Source organism: Monodon monoceros, unplaced genomic scaffold (genome assembly GCF_005190385.1).
Source record: "Monodon monoceros isolate NGI ecotype Baffin Bay Population unplaced genomic scaffold, NGI_Narwhal_1 Super_Scaffold_7, whole genome shotgun sequence".
In the NCBI taxonomy this organism is placed as follows: domain Eukaryota; kingdom Metazoa; phylum Chordata; class Mammalia; order Artiodactyla; family Monodontidae; genus Monodon; species Monodon monoceros.
Window position 1 is genome coordinate 55,172,236 of NW_021703784.1, and position 20,653 is coordinate 55,192,888.

The following is a 20,653-nucleotide window of genomic DNA, read 5'->3' on the forward strand; positions in this document are numbered from 1 at the left end:
TTTTTGTATGTCTACGTATACACATTTGCAGGCCCTGTGTGACACCTTGTAAAGGCAGACAGGTTAGAGTGCCTCTAAAAGGGGAGTAAGTGGTCATGTGTTTTAGCAGAACAAAGAGGGCCTGTGGGCTGTGGGGAGATCCAGACCTCACTGATGGGGCAAGTTCAGCAGAAAGACAATTCCCAGATTTGGGAAACCTCTCCTGGGGCCCCTCTGTGCTGAGCTCCGCCTGGGTGCCGGGACCCAGAGTCAGACCAGGCCCTGGCCATGCACTTCTGGAGCCAGCCTTTGGCCATCACCAGCGTGGCTGCTGAACTAGGGCTGTACAGGGCACACGGAAACAGAAGAAGGCCGGCTTGAGTCTGCCAGGAGAGTCAAGGAGGGCTTCCTGCAAGAGGAGCCTGAGCAGAGGGACGTGAGGGACGTTTGGTGGGAGATGAGGGGACGGGGTGGGGGAGAGCAGAGCAGGGCTTGTGTTGGGTAGGATTTGGGAGTGTGTGGAGGGGGGAGGTAGGGAGGGTAAGTCTGGTCTTCCAGGACTGGAAGACTGCGAGGATGGAGGCGCCTTGAGTTGGGAGAAAGGGGGAGGAGCAGGTTCAGGGGAATGTGACGAGTTCCCATCTGGCCACTGTGGGTGTGAGGTCCCTGTTGGGGGGATGATCAGAGGGTCATTGGATACTTGGGCCTTGCGCTTGGTCCGGGCAGGGACGGGGTGTCTGAAGCCACGGGAGTGGTGGTATCGCCCTAGAAGAATGTGCAGGGCAGGGCAGGAGGGAGGGGCTGGGCCGGGCAGAGAGGGAAGCCAGCTAAGGCACAGGGGGGCAGCCGGAGGGGGAGGAGAGAAACCGGAGCAACTGGTGTCCTGGAAGCCAGGGAAGGAGGACGTTTCCAGGAGGGCGAGGGCCAATGTGTCAGGGAGGAGTGAACCGTCCAGGCAGCTTCCTCACGTGGAGGGCATCGTTGAACTTGGTGGGAGCAGAGGGCGGTGGATTTAGAAACAGGTGGGAGGGAGGAAGTGGGGACGTGGGTGTCGATAAGTCTTTCAGAAATTTGGATGAGAAGGAAGGGGCGAAGGGAGTGCTAGCTGGAAAGGGGTGGAGGGGAATGAACTGGGAGATGCGCACCTATAAACACCTGCTATGGCCCTCTGCACCCCGGAGGGTTGGCTGCAGAGAGCAGGGGCAGGGGAGGTGCCACCCTGAGTTCTGCCAGCTGCAGGGCCTCCATCCACACTGGGTGTGGGTGTGAGGATCGGCGGCCCCCACTTTTGACCTCCTAGGAGGCAGAAACCGCACAAACTCAGAGCACCCTCATAAACCAGGTTCCAGGTCAGTGGTTGAAGCTCGGGGCTGGCGGAGTTGGCCTCCCGTGGTTTTGTCTTCAGCGCTCACCAAGGGGACTTCATAGCTGCTTCAGACCAGTAAGGCCTGGGAAGGTCAGGACGTCAATTCACCTGCTCCCAAAGAGGCCATGACCATGCCTGGGCCAGCTCCCAGTTACTGGGAAGTTCTTCCTCTGGGTCTAGCCTAAGTCTTTCCTGCTGTGTGTTCCCTTCTGGTGAACTTGTTCAGCCCTGCTCCGTGGAGCCAAGCTCATCAGCAGGCCGCTTTGAGTGGCGGCCAGTGTTTTTACAACTTGTTTTCGTGAAGTTGGTTTGAAGTCTCCCTGCATTCCCAGAATGTCAGACCCACCCTGATTCACAAGGATTGACCAAAACAGGATCTGAGCCAACGAGAGGAATCTAAGGACTTAGTCATCCCCCTTGGATCATCTACAGAGTCTCCTGCTTTCCTTCCAATTAAAAAAAAAAAAAAACAAAAGAAAGAAAAAGAAAGATTAGCTCAGATGGCCAGGAGGGGATGGCATTTGAGATGTAAACAGGCTCCGATGATACTGGCGGTGGACAAGAGGGGTCAGTGCTCAGGCTTTGTATGGGGCTGACCTCAATTCCAGTCTGTGTTCTGATGCCTGCTGCGTGGGGGTCTTTGACAACTTTGAGTCTCTGAGCCTCAATTTCCTCATCTCTGAAATGGGAAAACTAATGGCACTTAACCTCATAATTGTCTGAGGTTGGGGGATCTAGAAGCAGACACTGAAATAAGGATTCGTGTGAGGGTGACTTACTAAGAAGTTTTCCAGGGCGAAGAAAACTGCTAAGGGGGTAGGGAAAGTAGAACCAGAAAGAGAAGGAGAAGCAAGAGTGTGACTTCAAGTCAAGCCCCTCGGAGGGGGTACTTGGCTTAGTCCCCAGAGCTGGCTGCCAGGGGCAAGCGTGCTGCAGCACTTAGACCTTGCCCAGGGGGTCCCTGGTAAAGGGGCCCTGGGCAACAGCCATGCCCACAGGCGAAGGGATTCAGGCAGCCTGACGGCAGCTCACCCACACGCCCCTGCAGTTCTCGGCTTTTGGAAGGGACAGTGCAACCTGGAATGACTCAGAATGGAGAGGGGGTCCCAGGGGACGTGGGTGGAGACAACAGAGGCAGAGTTCTCCAGGCGGAACCTGGCTCAGAGGAAGCACCGATTAAGTGTCAGCTCTGCCCACCTGTTAGAAAGGGGTTGCAGAATGGGTACCCCAGGATCGTGTATGTAGTCAGCAGCAGACAGGACCTTCTGAGGGCTGCCCTGAGCCCCCATTGTTCCCCCAGCCCCAGGCTCTGTCACTGTCTCTCAGCTCCCAGAGGCAGAATCCCTCAGAGCTCCCCAGCCAGCGGACCTGGCCCCAGCCCCCAGGGTTCTTCCTGACTACTTGACGTCAGGCAGTCGATCCAGCCGTGCCAGAGCTGGTCTGATGCCCTGATATAGCCCCTTCCAGAGAAGTCTGCCTCTGTGCCACCCCACCTCCAGCCCTGCCTGCACCGCCTAGTGGGGATTAGTGACGGTCAGGAGGTGGCACAGACCCATGGAAGCACCGAGCGCCACGGAGGAAACTGAGGCCCAGGGACCTATCCCCCACCTGAATTTATTTATTTTGGGCTGCGTTGGGTCTTCGTTGCTGCGTGTGAGCTTTCTCTAGTTGCGGCGAGCGGGGGCTGCTCTTCGTTGCGGTACGCAGGCTCATTGCGGTGGCTTCTCTTGTTGCGGAGCACGGGCTCTAGGTGCGCGGGCTTCAGTAGTTGTGGAGCGCGGGCTCAGCTCTACGGAGCTTCTTCCATAGAAAGTGCTCAGGGAGCACGTGCTGGTCAGCGTGTCCCAGGAACAAATAAACAGAAGTTGTGCTTCCACGACTCTGACTATGATGACTTTAACTGGTGATGTCAGCCTGGGTTGGCCCTGATGGAACTTGTCCCAGCCCCTCTCCTGCACCTGTGTTATCACAAGGGATGTCACCCTAATCTGGCCTCTCCACCCTGACCTCTGGGAGTCTAGCCCCGCAGAGCATGACAGGCCTGGGTTCTAGTCCAGACTCTGTCACCTGTTGTGTAACCTTGGTCAAGTCACCTGGCCTCTCTGAGCCTCCGCGACCCGTGTTTCTGACCGAAGTTTTATGTGCGCCCACCTAAAATCAGATGATTTCAATGTGGTGTTAATCCCAGCTTGACTCGTACCCAGAGAGGTAGAGTGATCTGCTTCTGTTCACATAGTGAAAGGGTGGAGGTGAGAGGGCCAGGACCCATTACCCCCAACCCCCTGTGACTGCTTATCTGAGCGCCTTACTTTTTACCAGCTCTGCTCTGGTCCCCACCAGCCTCAGTCTGATTCAGAGCCTGAGCTAACCTCCCTGCAGTCAGGATGAGCTGAGCCGGGTACCAGAGTGGTCAGTCACTGCTGTTTAGTCATTAGCTCCTCTGATCACCTACTGGGTAAGGGGTTGCATGCTCAGATGGGCAGGATCCTTCTTTCACTAGTCTTAATGTCTAGTCTGTTGCAAGGCTGCACCCTGTCCTGAAGCCTGGGGAATCTGCAGACCCTAGGGGTGAAGGTGGACATGAGGTAGGGGCCCCAGAGGAGGAGGTGGTCCGAAATGTCTAGGGCCCCGCTCCACCCAGGAGCAGGCATGAGGGGCTGGCCAGGTGGTGGGTGCAGGGGAAGCAAGTTTGCTCACTCCTGGGTATCTGTTGCTACCTGGGCTAGGCTGAGAGGTGGCTTTGATCTACCACCAAGGCCCTCCTGCACCCTTCCCCAGGCAGGATGCCTCCTTTGTTCACAGGCCCTCTCCGCGTGTCTGTCTGTACCGTAGACTGTGGGCTCCTCCAGCAGGTCTGTCCACCCAGCCTCAGGCCTCCCCTGGCACACCGGAGAGCTCAGGAAATGTGTGTTGGTGATTGGATTTATGTTGTCTAGCCTGGCTTGGGAGTCAGACAAAGTATGAATCCTGGCTCTGCCACTTGCTTAGCTGTGCCCTTGAGCATGGGACTCAAACTCCCTTGAGCCTCCGCTTTGGCATCTGTAGAATGTACTGTAGTGGGAGGCTAAGAGGGGTAAGTGAGAAGACAGACAGGGAATGTCAGCCTCTTACAAGGCTGTGGCCAGCCCTCCTTAAATGGTGGACGGTGTCTTAGTAGATGGACTCCACATGGGCCAGGCCGAGTAGGAAACACAAGAGATGAGGTGAGCCTCCATCACATGGTTCAGTACTTTACAGTTTCCAAAGCCCCATCAGGTCCTGCTCACTGGGTTATCCTGTTCATCCCATGAGGCATTCTGGGCTGGTTGCAGTATCCCCGTCTGACAAGTAAAGACCCTGAGCCTAGAGATGACACCGACCTGCCTTTCAGTGGCCAGGCCACACCCAGAACCCAGGTCTCCCGGCTCTCAGTCTCCAACACCACTACCCTGCCCCTTTCCAGAACCCAGGTTCTGGAAGCTCTTTGTGAAAGAGGCTGGGAAGGTGGCAAGCAGGGAATTTGGAGGGTTTTTTTTAATATATAAATTTATTTGTTTATTATTGGCTGCTTTGGGTCTTCGTTGCTGTGCGCGGGCTTCCTCTAGTTGCGGTGAGCAGGGGCTACTCTTCGTTGTGTGTGGGCTTCAGTAGTTGCAGCGCATGGACTTAACAGTTACAGCGTGTGGGCTCAGCAATTGTGGCTCGTAGGCTCTAGAGCGCAGGCTCTGTAGTAGTGGCTCATGGGCTTAGTTGCTCCGCGGCACGTGGGATCTTCCCAGACCAGGGCTTGAACCCGTGTCCCCTGCACTGGCAGGCAGATTCTTAACCACTGTGCCACCAGGGAAGTCCAGAATGTGGAGATTTGTCAGCCCAGATGTCATGGGGCTGAGGGTGCATTCTGGTGGCTTTAGCCCAAAGGGGGTCACTGTGACCGGTAGGCCCAGAGTAAGGGGGCAGGAGGGGGTCATGGGTAGAGGTGGACAGAGCGAGGGTACAGAGGAGGAGAAAACCAGTTGTGGGGACCATGGACCATTCGCTCAGTCTGAGCCAATGGGCGCTACCGGTGGACCAGAGGCTGCTGGGCCCTCCCATCCGGGTCCCTTTGCTGATGGTGCTGGAATGTAAGGGACTTCAAGGAATACCAGGTCTGTGGGAGAATCTGGCAGTCAAGTCATGGCCACTGCCCTTGAAGGGTATTCGAATCAGCTCTGGAAATAAGTCCCTCATCTAAGCATGAGGACTTTTCACGTGAGGAGCACTTTCTAAAAGGCAGACTCAGGAGGACAGGGCTGGCTTGACACCCAGCTGATCCTCAGCGAGAAGAGGCGACCAGCGTGGGTGGCCTGGGCCCCACCAAAGGGAGCTGGTGGGCAGGGAGTCGGCAGACAGGCATGGCTCAAAATTTGCAGGGCCCAGGACAAAAATACAAACAGAGGCATGCAGTATATGTTTGTCAGATATTGGAAGGTTACAAAACAAACCAAGAAACTAGTAAATAAGATAAGTTTCATTTTCCCACCTTGTAAAGTTATGGTTTTATGTAACTGAAAGGGACAAAATATCAAGGAAGACAATTTAATTATTATTACACATCTGGGTGTTTTGTTGGTGGGCTGGTGGCATTTGGATGAGTAATAAGACATATTTCATAAAATATATTTTATTGTCTTCATTTTAGCAAGATGACTATAATTGTTATAATCAAGATTTTTCACATCATTTGGAAATTGTGTATGGATGGTAATAATCTAAAGGATCAAAAATAAAATGCAGTTGTATTTAGAGTGTATAGAATTTGAATATATTTCCATCAAAAATGTAAATTGAATGTAAAGAAAGGAAAATTTATATTTTCAAAAGTTGTTTTTATTCCTTGAAATTATCTAGGAAATTAAAACTATAGACATCATAATTAATGAATATCCAATTTTAAAATACAATTATTTAAATAGACATGATATAGTAATTCAAATTTTTAAAGATTTTATAAAAATTAAACTATTCATAGTTGTGATTAATGTCCATCTAGTTGCCAGTGTAAAGAATTAGTACCACATTTCATGGGACTTCCCTGGTGGTGCAGTGGTTAAGAATCCGCCTGCCAATGCAGGGGACATGGGTTTGAGCCCTGGTCTGGGAAGATCCCACATGTCACAGAGCAACTAAGCCTGTGCACTGCAACTACTGAGCCTGTGCTCTAGAGCCCACGAGCCACAGCTACTGAGCCCGCGTGCCACAACTGCTGAAGCCCGCACGCCTAGAGCCCGTGCTCCACAACAAGAGAAGCCCCCGCAATGAGAAGCCCAGGCACTGCAACAAAGAGTAGACCCGGTCGCCACAACTAGAGAAAGCCCACGCACAGCAACTAAGACCCAATGTAGCCAAAAAATAAATAAAATTTTTTAAAAAAAGGGCTTCCCTGGTGGCGCAGTGGCTGAGAGTCCGCCTGCCGATGCAGGGGACACAGGTTCGTGCCCCGGTCCGGGAAGATCCCACATGCTGCGGAGCGGCTGGGCCCGTGAGCCATGGCCACTGAGCCTGCGCGTCCGGAGCCTGTGCTCTGCAATGGGAGAGGCCACAACAATGAGAGGCCCGCATACTGCAAAAAAAATAAAAGAATTAGTATCTCATTTCATGTTACATTAATCCAAGTAATATGAATTGTTAAATACTGTAAGATGTTCCTCAGCTGCCATGTGCATTTATTGTGAATACCACACTAATTCATGAGTACTTTTAGAACCACAAATTGGAACAGGGAGAAAAGCCAAAAAAAAAAAAAAAAGATGCTCAACATTACTGGGAAGCGGATACTTTGTTATGTAAGAAGTTGTTGCTCTCTGAAAGGATTTGACAAGTTTAATTTGTCTGCCCCGCAAAACATTCTTGCCACTTAGTGCCCTTCCTCCATCCCTCCCGTCCCCCCCCCAGTAGCATCCTGTTTCCCTCCCTTTCCCACCCTTGCCCCTGTCAGCCACTGTGCAACCCTCAGACCTTCATCTGGGCACAATCACCTTTTGTTCTTCAAACCCAAGAAATGAAGAGTTTCTTAGAGGCCTGAGCAGTGTTAGGGGAGCGGATTAGGCTTGTGGGTCCCATGGGTGTTGTGTGACAGAAGCTCCTGTATGTTCTGTAATGTATTTATTTGTGAGTGTGTGTTTGTGATGTGCGGGGCTCAGGGCAGTAGCCCTTCTTCCCTGCACCTAAGGGTGTTTCAGGGGATGTCTTCTTGCCCATGAGATAGATGTCTATCCTGCAGCTAACGAGAGATAAATGACGGTGCTTACGCTAGAGCTGGAGCTTAAATCTAGGTATCGGCATACACTCATTCATCTCTTTCACATATGCTTTTGTTCATTTATTTAAAACCTATATTCACGTCCTCCAATCCTTTATTTCATCGTGGAATGCCAGGCTATAGCAGTCTTGTAGTGCAGCCCGGTGATCCTACAGACGAGGGAGTTGAGGCTCAGAGAGGGGCACTGATGTACATAAGATCATACAGCAGAGAAGCCCTCCGGCCGGGTTTCACAATGCAGACGATGGGTGGTGGCTTTTGAGTTTCAGGTAAAATCTGAATATGTGTCGCTAGGTCCCAATCAGCTTCCCTTCCTTCACCAGACTCTGTCACCGAGGCACCTGCCCTGGGGAGCTCCTGGGGGTGGGAGTCAGTAGTTCTGCCTGAAGAGCCACTTCCTGTTTGGGGCCAAGCACTTCCTTCACGTGACTCATAAGCTCCCACTGGCCCCATCCTGGGAAGCCAAGGTGGGGATAGAGATGGGCCCCGGCCGCATCCCGCCCTGCCTGGTACCCAGGCTGGGTGATCATGAGACGGAGCAGTGCCACAGACTGGATGTAAGAGCTGGGCCATGGAAGGAGGATGCTAGACTGTTCTCGCCCAGCCTGGCAGGCAGGGCTCTGAGAGTGCAGGGGAATTGGGGCCACGGTGGGCATGAGGGCAGCGTCCGCATCCAGCCACTCCTACACACATCTGGTTTCCAGGGTAGCTGCTGCCCAGGTGGGGGCCGACAGCAGAGCTGGGTCTCCCTCAGGGGGAACTTGTGATGCTTTTTCTTCCTTGTAGGGCAGTGAGGTGTGATGGAAAGAGCAGTAGGCTGGGGGTCATGGACTTGAATTTCCGACACCAACTTTCTGGTGACCTTGTCAGTTCCCAGCCGCTCTCCGGGCTTCAGTATCCATGTCTGTCTAATGGCGGAGGGCTTGCTGGCTGTGACATGTGGCAAGTTGTTATTACAGGATTTCCATTAAGAGATTTGTGTTTGAATTCTGGCTCTGCCACCTTGCTGAATGTGTCCATCTCTCAGAGACTCCATTAAAAATTTTGAAATAATCATCATCAGTTTAAGCATTTTACATAGTTTAATTCTCACATCAACCCTATGGGGTAGGTTTTATTATTATGATTATTGTTTTATACATAAGGAGATTGGGGCACAGAGAGGTTAAGTAACTTGCCCAAGGTCACACAGTAAGAGCCAAGATCCTAACTTAGGCAGTTTGACCCCAGTGTCCATGCCATTAACAACTATGTTCTTGCTACTCAAACTGTGGTCCCTGGACCTGCAGCAAGGTATCACCCAGGAGCTTGTAAAAAATTGTAGAATCTCAGACCCCAGCCTAGACCTACTGAGTTGGACTGCCTTTTAACAAGATCTCTAGGTGATTTGTTTGAGAAGCCCTGCTCTATTTATTTTTTTTTTACATCTTTATTGGAGTATAATTGCTTTACAATGGTGTGTTAGTTTCTGCTTTACAACAAAGTGAATCAGTCATACATATACATATGTTCCTATATCTCTTCCCTCTTGCATCTCCCTCCCTCCCACCCTCCCTATCCCACCCCTCCAGGGGGTCACAAAGCACCGAGCTGATCTCCCTGTGCTATGTGGCTGCTTCCCACTAGCTATCTACCTTACGTTTGGTAGTGTATATATGTCCATGCCTCTCTCTCGCTTTGTCACAGCTTACCCTCCCCCCCCCATATCCTCAAGTGCATTCTCTGTTAGGTCTGTGTCTTTATTCCTGTCTTACCCCTAGGTTCTTCATCACTTTTTTTCCCCTTAAATTCCATATATGTGTTAGCATACGGTATTTGTCTCTCTCTTTCTGACTTACTTCACTCTGTAGGACAGACTCTAGGTCTATCCACTCATTACAAATAGCTCAATTTCGTTTCTTTTTATGGCTGAGTAATATTGCATTGTATACATGTGCCACATCTTCTTTATCCATTCATCCGATGATGGACACTTAGCCCTGCTCTGTTTCTATTCCCTCTGTCACTTAGGCCTTAGGATCGTTGTGGGAGATGAAGAAAATAAGTGTTTTATAAACTGTAAAGTGCAGTGCATTCAGGGCTCTGTGAGAAACCTGGGGACTGGAAGTGGAGGGAGGCAGGGCTGGGGGTGCCCCAGGAGTCCATCTCTCAGTAGCTGGATGTCATTTCCAAGCTTCTGTGAGTCCACCTCTATCCCCCTCCCATCCAAGGCTGAGTCTTGTTTGTATTTCTTGCTGGTATGAGGCTCCAGGGCCCGATCAGATTGGAGAAAGTTCTTATGTCGGAATGGGATTGGGCTGGACACCAGGCCTGAGCCACCCCTGCCCTGGGTCCCACCCTGGCTCTGACTCTGACTCTCTGGGTGACACAGGCCCTGCCAGCCTCAGTGTCCCCTAGTGGGCAATGTGGCGACACCCTCTGCAGCCTGCAGTGCTGACCCAGCACCCCCTCCCCTCTCCCCCTCTCCCCTTCTCCCCAAGGCCTGTCAGGACCATCTCTCCTCCCAGTTCCTGGGCAGGAGGGCTGCCCTGCCAGCTGTAGGAGCTGGTGATGGGGGAGGCGGGGCATGAGTCTGAAGTCAGCCACATAATTGCGGTGCCCCAGGTCCCTCCTCCAGCCCACCCAGCCCTCCCTCAGCGGCTGCTTTAGAACAGCTGGTCTGGCGTCTGCCTCCAAAGAAGCAGGTCCCTGGGCAGCAGGAACGGGCCTCTGCCTCCCAGGAGCCAGGCATAGCCCCAGGTTTCACCCCAGGGTGGCTGGACCTTGGATCATGTTTCTGTGGGCCCTGGTGGGGCAGGAGTGGTTCACACAGCGGGTTGTACTGGGTTTGGGTTTGGGGCTGGTTTGGGGGCAGCATATGTGGAGGTGCTTGTGTGGGGTCTCATAGCACACGACTGGATCACGTACGTCTCCTTGGCTCTCCCACCGGCCTGGCGGCTTCCCCAGGGCAGGGACTAGATGTGACCCATCCCTGGTCCCCATACCAAGCGTGGGGTGGGCACAGGGCGGGGGCTTACTAAGGGCCGGGTGGGAGGGGAGAAGGCAGGATGGACTGATGTGTAATCTGACTGGGTTTGTCCCCTCAGCTCTCCCACTGAAGTGACATCACCACCTCTGTGGACAGGACCCCCCAGGAGCCCAGCTCACAGCCACTGGTGCCTTCTTCCAGGTAAAGGAAAAAGCAAGGAAGGAGGTGGGGGGAAAGGAGTTAGAGGGAAGCTGCAGAGAGCAGCCCACTGGGTTCTAGAAAGATGTTCGCTCTCTCACGGGAGCTGTACTCTACAGTTCATGGGAAAAGGCAGAGGAAACAAGGATTATTTTTCCATTTTACAAGCAAGAAAAAACAAAAACAGAAACTCTGAGTAGAGTTGTCTCTTGCTTTCTCCAGTGGACTAGGTACTTATCTAAAGCACCTCACACATATTAGATCATTCAATCCTCACAACAGCCCATGAGGTTGGTGCTATTATTATCCCCACTTTATAGATAAGGAGACTGAGGTCTAGAGGCATTAAGGAACCTGCTCAGTTAGTAAGTGGTAGAACTAGGTTTCAAACTTGGCAGGCTGGCTCTGGGTTCACATTCCTAACCCCTATGATTTACTGCCTCTCTAGAGCCAGGCGTTAAACTAAGTTTCCTTGACCTTCAGTTTGGAGGTTTAATGGGCTCCCATTTCCAGGGGAGATTTGTATTTTAAGAGAGAATCCCAGAGTGAGTGATGCTTCAGCCAAAGGAATGAATGGTAAATGGTGGAATTAGAGGCCTTGAATCATGGACTGAGCATGAACCTTCAAGGTTTACTGGACCAGCCAACCCCTGGGACTTTCTTCCTCAGCATTCAGGCAAGGTCGGTTTTTAGAAAGGAAACCTGGAAACCTGAAAGAGGGGAAGAAAAGCTTAGGCCCCAGGTTCTCAGACTTGCCTGAGTGGCAGGGCTGCTGCTCGTCACAGAGCACTGTGATGAAGAGAGATGCAAGTGGCAGTGAGAAAGTCAGTATTCTGTGCTAAATCTGAGGTCATCTTGTACTAGACCTGGAACAGATAGCAGAGGTTTCAAAAAATTGTGGGAGAAAATACCTGAGAGCTTTTTTAGTAATTTAATTTTTCCTGTAAATAGGGAAAAGGCTAATAATTATTCAGAGGCAGAATTGGGAACAGACTCCGAAGTGGCCCTGCAATTGGGTGGTTTAAGAGGCTCTGATGGGTTCTTTCTTTCCTTCCTTTGCACATTTAACCACTTTTCTGACTGACGTATAAATGCGTGCCTCCTTGGTGCTGGCCCAGTGCAGGAACACAGGGCCCCCGTCCAGTGATTCCTCTAGCAGGGACGGGGCCTGGGGTATCGCGTGTCCCTGTCACCCGCAGGGTCGCAGATACTGTGGCTCTTCAGAAAAGCTGGGCCAAATGGATCCGAAGTCTCCGCCTGGGGAAGCTCTCAGCCTGGCGGGCGAGGCAGCCACAGAAGCAGATAATTACTATGCTCAGAGGCCTATGATCATGTCTCAAGAGCTCTGCCTGGTGATTCGAGAACAAAGGGAAGAAGCAGTGGGCTTCTGCGGGGGGATCAGACCAAGCTTTGTCCAGGGTGCATTTGTTAAGATGGTTGGGATTTGGATTGGGGGGGTAGGGTGAGGGTTCTCGTGGCAGAGGGCCCAGCATGAGCAAAGGTACGGGGGAGGGGGGAGGCTGGGAGGTGCCGTGTGCTCGGAGCACAGCCGCGTGAGGAGGGCCAGGGGCAGGTGAGGCTAGACAGGTAGGTGTGAGGGGAAGGAAGCAGAAGGAGATTCCTAAAACGGCAAGACCTGCTTCTCCTCCCATCCCCAGGGCCTGCCTGGGAAGCCTGTTTGTCTAATAACTCTGCTGTTTTACATAAATAAATAACGTAAATCATTGCTCTCCGTTCCCTCAGGGGCTAAAAACTGGGCAGAGAGGAGTCTGCTCAGTGCACGTCTCTGCCGGACTCAGCTTCCTCCTCTCCTCCTCCTCTTCAGGGCCGCCTCCTTCCAGAGACCCAGGGAGAGGCAGCGGAAAAAGTCAGCCTGGTTCCTGTGCCTGGGAGGGGCTGGGGCGTCCACCAGGGGTGAGAGGATGGTGAAAGTCTCTCCCCTGACCAGGCCCCTGGCCTGGCCCTTTGCTCACTGCAGGGAGAACCTGTCAGTGCTGGTGGGCGGAGGGGGGGCTGGGGGCAGGCCCCTCCTCTTAGGAGGGCCTTCCTTCTGTCCCCATTTAAAGAGGGAACCGCTCGGCCCTCCAGGGAGGGAGGGGCCACTGTGCCGGGGACCCACCACTAGAGGCTGTGCAGAGGATTTCTGCAGGGAGGGGAGGCTGGATGGAATAGCTCCAGGTCTTTCCTGGTGCTGACACTTGATGACTTTCATATTCTGGAATCCGGGGTTAGTTCTAAGATCCCTGTCGGATTGTGCCAGGATTCCATGATTATAAGAGCCCTGGGGGAGGTGATTCTAAGACTCTGGTTTAGAGAGTGTGAAGGCTGTTCCTGGTGAATGCTGAGCCCAAGCTCATAGCGCTGACCTGGGGAAAGAGATCCAAAGAGAGGTCCTCTCTGTGCCAAGAGAACCCAAGGGCCCTGGGCAGGGTCCTGAGCCTGATCCCCGTTCAGCCTATGGCCCCAAACATGCAGGTCTGTCCCCCAAGGGCCTTAACCAAGGGTGCAGCTCAGCAAACGTGCCCTGCCCTCCACCAGCCTCAACCTCCTCGTCCATAAAATGGGGATCCGGTACTTACCCGTGGAGTTGGGGCCATGCTTCAGTGAGACGATGTGTGTGGAGGCTCCTTGTACACTGCAGAGCACTGTGAGTGTGGTTGTAATTGTAGCTGCTGTTGCTGCGATGAGACTGTCTCCCTGAAAGGAAGGGCCACATTGGATTCTCGGTGAATCTCTCTCAGGTCCCAGCAGTGCCTGGCACACAGCAGAGGCTTCTTAAACATACACTGAATGAGTAAATTGGGTATGGAACAGATAATACCAGAGGCCACGTTTCCGAGGAAGCCAGCCCTTCCTGAAGGAGAAGCAGGAAGTGCCCCCTACAGGAGGGCAGCCCGGAGGGACAGAAGGGGACCCACGACTGGGGTGAAGCAAGCCTGCTGGGAGTTTCCCCAGAGGAGGAGCAATGAGAAGTCTTCTGGGACAGAAGTGTTGGGTAAACAGGAGGTCCTGGCACCACGGTGGAAAGAGATTAACAATGACCCTAATTATGGCATGATTGATTCTTTGACAGCTCCTGTTGAGCCCCAGCCTAAGCCACTGAGTAGCTTTTCCCCCAAAGAATGAGCGGCCATGACGGGGCCACTGGCCCACCAGGCCTCCTTCCCGGCACCTCCTCCCCCAGCTTCTCCCCACCGGCAGCTGCCTCAGTGACAGACTTCCTTCCTCCCTACAACTGCCTGTCTTCTCTGCTGATTTCATTAGAATCTAGGGCTTTCTCTGAGGCCCAGAGAAGTGGAGTGACTCGCTCAGGGCCACACAGTGAGGTGTAGCGGCCCACATCTCTCAGTTTAAGCCATCTGATGAGCGGGAAATGTAGTGACTCTTTGAGCGTTCCTCAAAAGCTAAGCATAGGAGGCTGTGCTGGAGAGCAGTAGGGTGGGACGTGGGATCGGATGGTCTGGGAGTGGGAGGTCCCAGAATCAGCTCTGTCCCCGCATCTCCAGCCCCAGCTCTGGGGCCAGGGATTTGTTTTGTGGATTTGGGTTTGGTCGATTGTTTGGAGAAATAGCCCAGCTGGCAAGCTGCCCCGGGGGTGCCCTGCTGCCCCTGGGTCCCCAGAGGGCTGGGAGGCTACTGTTGGAGTAGACACCCCCATCACAACCAGATGGAACCCACACGGGGCTTAACTTACTGCTGGAGCCCTCAGCCCTGGGAGAGGCCCTGCTCACCCTCCCTTTCCCTGTGCTGTCCCCTTACCTAGAGCCCCCTTCTTTCCCCCCTTGTGTTACAAATCCTCCCTTATTTCTGAGTTCTGTTGACATCCACCCTCTCCAGGAAGCCTCCCTGCAGTGTGGCTAGAGGAAGCACAGGAGTTTTGGGTCCAGAAGAGACCCTGACCCAGGCAGGGCTGAGTTCCTGGAGGAGGAGCTGCTGCGCTGAGATGAGCAGGAGTTTTCCAGGCCTCAAGGCGGTCAGAGGATCGCAGAGCTATGATGGTTTCACAGGCACACCTGCATTGGGAACAGGGGATGGGCATGCAGTGAGGAAGGACCACAGGGAGGCCCTGGTCTGGCTCGAAGGCCATGTTCCCTGAGCACTGTGGGAAGGAGTCCCCACAGCCCTGTGCCTTTTACTCCTTGGGTTTCACTCTTAAGTCAAGTTTGGGGTCATTGTGAGTTATCCAGGCCGTGACTACCTATACCTTGGTCCCTGTCAAAGATGGTAGAGATACCTGGACAGGGGCAGAGCCCTGGCCTGGGGTTCAGGATGACCAGGCCTCTAACCTCGTCGCAGGCCTTCCTGCAGCTTTCAACCTCATCTTGACTGCTCCAGTTGGCGGCAGGCTCCTGAATTCCAGCCATTGGTCCTGGGAATGGAGGGGGCTCTTCCCCGCCAGACCAGGCAAGGACTGTGGGATTTGTCCTTCCATCCTCCTTGAGCAACCCCACCTCTGCTTATCTCCTGAGGATGGGGAGAGAGCAGGTGGATAAAGGGTTTTTAGAAGCTGAGCGCCGAAGAGGCCCTTGGAGATCATCCGACGTTGTTCACACCATCCCATGATACAGACGGGAAAGCTGAGACCAGAGGCTTGTGGAGGTCACCCAGCCTGCTGGTGGCTGAGCTCAGCCTCAGCCACCAGCCCCGAGTCTGGGCTAGGGTTGAGGCCCAGTGAGGGCGGCCATGGCCAAGGAGACGGGCCTGGGAGGGGGGAAGGGGGAGGGCGTGGTTCCACCTCCACATGTGCGCCCTGCCCTGTTCCCTGGGCCCCGGGAAGGCTGCCGGAGGAGGTCAGGTCTCCGTCTCCCCCAGCCCTGCACCCACTGTATGTGGGGGGGGTCCTTTTTCCTGCCCAGAGTTCTCGGTCGCAGTCCATGCCCCTGCTGCCAACCAAAATATTGAACTTGGCCCTTTGAGGTGCAGTTTTCAGTGACACATGCTACAGCTGTCATGGACACGGAAGGCGGTAGAAACGTGGGCAGCAGACAGACCCTCCATCTAGGGCTGGTGCCATGGAAAGACTAGGCTTTAGAGGCAGCCCTGGTTTCAAATCCTCTCTTCTCCATGGGTAGCTGTCTGGCCTCGGGTGAATCGTGTAATCTCTCAGGCCTAGATCTATTGATCCAGCTATCTATTGATCAATTGATATAGATATTTAAATTAAATACATATGTATTTAATTAACAGATGATTTTTTTGGTGACAGTTTTAGAAAAATTGATCGGAAAATACAGAGTTCCTACATACTCTCCTTCCCCTACCCCATGGTTTTGCCTATTATTAACGTCTTATCTTAGGGGGGTACGCTTGCTATAATTGATGAGCCAGTGTTGCTACAATATTATTAACTGAAGTCCATAGTCTACATTAGGGTTCACTCTTTGTGTTATATATTCTGTGGGGCTTGACAAATGTATAATGACATGTATCCATCATTACAGTATCATACAGAATAGTTTCACTGCCCGAAAAATCCCCTGTGCTCCCCACCTCCAACCCCTGGCCACCACTGATCTTTTTACCACTTCTTGGTTTTCCCTTTTCCAGAATGTCATATGGTGAAAGCATACAGTATGCAGCCTTTCCCATTGGCTTCTGTCACTTAGCAATATGCTTTTGAGGTCCCTTCATGTATTTTTATGGCTTGATAGCTCATTTCTTTTTACTGCTGAGCACTATTCCATTGTCTGGATGGACCCCAGTTTGTTCCTCCATCCACCTGGGGCCCATATTTCTAACCTGTAAAAGAAGACTGTCAAACTCTACTTTGGACAGCTCTCATCGGGAGCTGACACAGGTGCGGTGCTCAGCATGCTGCCCCACAAGCTCCCCCACCACCCTCTGTAACTAGCTTCCTTCTCTTAGCATAATGTTTTCAAGAGTCATTCACGTTGTAGCATGTGTCAGTATTTTCATTCCTTTTGATTGCAGCCTTGGGTCCTTTTTGTGTCGTTCCATCTAGTGCCCATTCCTCAGAGAGGTGAAATGAGTCTCCAAGGTCACACACGCAAGTCAGTTGAAGGAGACCAGGCTGCAATCCAGGCACTGACACCTGGCCTGAGACTCTTTCCACTCTCAGGAAAGAGAGCAGGCCTGGGGCCTGAGGCAGCGGGGTCTGGGGGCAGTGAGGGCCGGGCACCCTGCCAGTCAGGGGAGGGACGAGGAGACGGGAAGTGGGTGAGGTGCGTTCCCAGGGTGTAAGGATGGGCGAGCCCCCTGGAGGTGTATGCCCACCCCCTACATCCTTCGAGCGGACCCTCACTCCGTCTCCCTTCTGACTCCCCCCTGAAGCCCCTTCCCTGTGCAAACAGGAGGCTGTGGAAGTTCGGGGCAGGGACCAGGAATTCAGACAGAAAATGAGACTTTGGGCTGAGGAGGGCCCTCAAACATCGGGCTAAGAGGTGAGGGCTTTCTCTTGTCCCAGAGCCGGCAGGGCCTCCAGGCTGAGGATTTCTTTGGAACCTGGCTGATATCAGCAGCTCTGGGAGGTGGCTTGGAGAACTTAACTGATGCAAGTGATGCCATTAGCCCTGGCAGGAGGGGGGCAGCTGGGGAGAATCTGGTCTCTGGGGGCTTGTCCTGACCGCTCAGGGTCTGGGCAGCAGGAACTTGCGAGCCTTCTCGGAATTGTGGTCCAGGACGCCCCCAGGGCTGCCTCCCCTTGCTACCCCGTGCTGGCCACTGGGGAAGTGGGAATAACTCAGGCTATCCCCTGGGGGAGCAGGCATGTCAGTGGTGCTCCCACAGGCTGCCCAGGAAGAAGGAGGGATGCCGGGAGCCCTCTAACCAAACCTGGGGCTCAGGGGAGGCTCCCCGGAGGAGGTAACATCTGAGCAGAGACTCGAAGGGTCAGGAGGTGTTAGCCAGATGAAGGGACAGCAGGTTCTGGAGTGCTGAGGCTAGAGGAGCCAGATCCTGGTCATTTGTCTGCTAAAAACTCACTCTGACTGCAGGTGAGACCTTGGATTGGCAGGGCAAGGCCCACCGCAGGGATTCCCCATCCAGGGGTGAGGTGAGACTGGGCCACTGCCCTGGCAGTGGCCAAGGGTGTGCTGAGAAAAGGGTCTTGAGGGATGTTAGAGGCAGGTTGGGGGTGATGAGGCGGTCACTGTGCCCATGATGAGTCTGGGTGACCCCCCTGGAGACAGCAAGGAGCCGCTGGCTATCTTGATGGCCCCAGGAGAACATGCAGAGGAGAGAAGAGGTTTGCCTCTCAGAGATGCCCCTGCAGTTCTGAATAGTGTGAAAATTCATGGTGGGGATGTGGGGGGAGGGAAATAGTTCCAAGAGCCACAGTCAGCTGAGTCCCCGGCTGGAGGCCTGGTGCAGGCAGCTCTACTTCCCTCTTTTCCAGATTTGAAATGGAAATTCCATTCCTGGGTGGGTTGTAATGCTCATTCATGGGGGATGGGGGAGCAGAGGACACATGGGAATCAGTCCCAGAGTCGGGGTGGGGGTGGGGGTCCTGGGAAAGGAATGGGAGGGCAGGGCCCCTGCCTGCAGAATGCCCACCTGCCGTGCCTCAGTCACTGCAGCCATGTGCCCTCCTGGCACCGCTGCCCCACCCCCAACCCCCAGTCATCTGACCTTTTTTGGAAGTCAAGACAAAAGCTGAAACCAAGGCTCAGGGAAGAGCCCTGAGTGGCTCTGGCTACAGGGCAAGTCATTGGCCAAGGCAGGGTGAATCGAGGGCCCTTTCTACATATTAGCTGCTTCCTCCCTTCCGGGGGAAGTAGGGGCAGGTGTTGTGGCCCACCTGACAGCAGAGACCCTCATCTGGGGGTTCACAGGGTGAGACGTGGTCCCTGGCTGTGGACTCTGGCCTTCTACCTCCTCTGGAAGGCTGTGAATGTGGGAGTACATATGTGAGCACACACTCCTTCCATTTTTTTTTTTTTTTGGCCACAATGTTCAGCTTGTGGGATCTTAGTTCCCAGCTTAGCGATCGAACGCAGGCCCTTGGCCGTGAAAGCGCCAAGTCCTAACCACTGGACCACCAGGGAATTCCCCACACACTCCTCCTAGAGAGGAGTAAAGCTGAGAGGATCCCCTACCTGCCGACCCCACTCCTGACCTCCCCAACCCCATGGGTGCTAAGCTGACTGCAGCAGCATCGCCATCCTATACCGTCCCCCAAGCCCTGGGCTCCACACGGCTCCGAGAGCCCCCAGCAGCTGCACCATGTCCGCATGCCTCCGCAGGGAGCCACGGGCACAGAGGCTGCACCAGACGATTCCCGGCAATTAGGAGGCTCCAGGTCGGTCAGTGTGCCCAGCAAGCTCCTAATGCGCCTCCGCACTCGGACAGGAGGCTGTAATCCCTGTGCTGAGGTTAGCACTTGGAGAGTGGGGGGAGATAGGGGGTGTTAGGCAGAGGCCCTGAGCAAGGCCCAGACGTGGAAGTAGTTGGTGGGCCTGAAGCCCGGTGCCCCTATGGTGTGGCCTCTGGGGCGTTAGAGACGGGAGCTCATCCTACAGGCCTCAGCTCAGCACTGCCTCTGGGAAGCATGCCCAGACCCTCCCTGTACCTGTTAAGTGCCCACAGCACCCTTTCCCTTCTCAACCATATGCTGCACTTACAATACCGGTTCAGGGGCCATGGTGGCCCCGTGGTTGCAGGGTCAGTAGACTTTCCCTATAAAGGGCTGGGCAGTAAGTATTTTAGGCTTTCTGAGCCATATGGTCTCTGTCATAACTCTGCAGTTATACTTAAAGCAGCCATAGACAATACATAAACGAGTGAGTGGGCCTGCGTCCAATAAACCTTTATTTACAGACTCTGAAATTTGACTCTCGTATAATTTTCATGGATCAAAACATATTTTTGTTTTGGTTTTTCCCCCCAACTACTTCAAAAATGTAAAAACCATTCTTATCTTGTGGGCTGTATAAAAACACGTGGCTGGAGTTCTCAGAGCTCCTGGTACAAGCTTCTCCCATTGGGTGGATTCTTGGCTTTTCTCCCAGCATGGCCCCCAAACACAAGTCTTCACTTCCACCCCAAGCAAAGAAACCGAAGAAACTGAGACTGACTCCTGCCTCCAGGCCAGAGGAAACGCCTGCTTCTCCGAACTTGCCGAAGGAAGAAAAAGAACAGCAAGAAGCAATTGAATATATTGATGAAGCGCAAAATGAAACAGACAGACTTAACGAACAAGCCAGGGAGGAGATTTTGAAAGTAGAACAGAAATATAACAAACTCTGCCAACCATTTTTTCAGTAGAGGTCGGAACTGATTGCCAAAATCCCAGATTTTGGGGTAACAGCATTTGTTAACCATCCACAAGTGTCTGTACTCCTTGGGGAGTACTGCATTATTTGCAGAGGTGCTGCATTATTTGACAAGAGTCAAAGTGACAGAATTTGAAGATATTAAATCAGGTTACAGAATAGATTTTTGTTTTGATGAAAACACTTCGAAAATAAAGTTCTCTCCAAAGAATTTCATCTGAATGAGAGTGGTGATCCATCTTCAAAGTCCACTGAAATCAAAAGGAAATCCGGAAAGGATTTGACAAAATGTTCAAGTCAAACGTAGAATAAAGCCAGCAGGAAGAGACAGCATGAGGAACCAGAAAGCTTCTTCACCTGGTTTACTGATCATTCTGATGCTGGTGCAGATGAGTTAGGAGAGGTCATCAAAGATGATATTTGGGGCTTCCCTGGTGGCGCAGTGGTTGAGAGTCCACCTGCCGGTGCAGGGGACACGGGTTCGTGCCCCGGTCCGGGAAGATCCCACATGCTGCGGAGCGGCTGGGCCCGTGAGCCATGGCCGCAGAGCCTGCGCGTCCGGAGCCTGTGCTCCCGCAATGGGAGAGGCCACGACAGTGAGAGGCCCGCGTACCGCAAAAAAAAAAAAAAAAAAA

The 20,653-nt window shown here is 53.2% G+C and overlaps 1 protein-coding gene and 1 pseudogene across 3 annotated transcripts in view; both read left to right on the plus strand.

Moving 5' to 3' along the window:
* The window catches only part of GDPD5 (glycerophosphodiester phosphodiesterase domain containing 5), a 90,280-nt gene that overhangs the window by 23,986 nt on the left and 45,641 nt on the right, over positions 1-20,653 (plus strand). For 2 of the 3 annotated variants that reach the window (XM_029207712.1, XM_029207715.1), the window contains exon 2: positions 10,709-10,791. The gene's annotated coding sequence lies outside the window, so the exon portion shown is untranslated. Of the gene's footprint in view, positions 1-10,708; positions 10,792-13,291; positions 13,436-20,653 lie in introns of those variants that run through there. The other variant, XM_029207714.1, reaches the window with a different exon arrangement.
* Positions 19,586-20,653, plus strand: part of LOC114886765 — a 2,190-nt pseudogene continuing 1,122 nt past the window's right edge.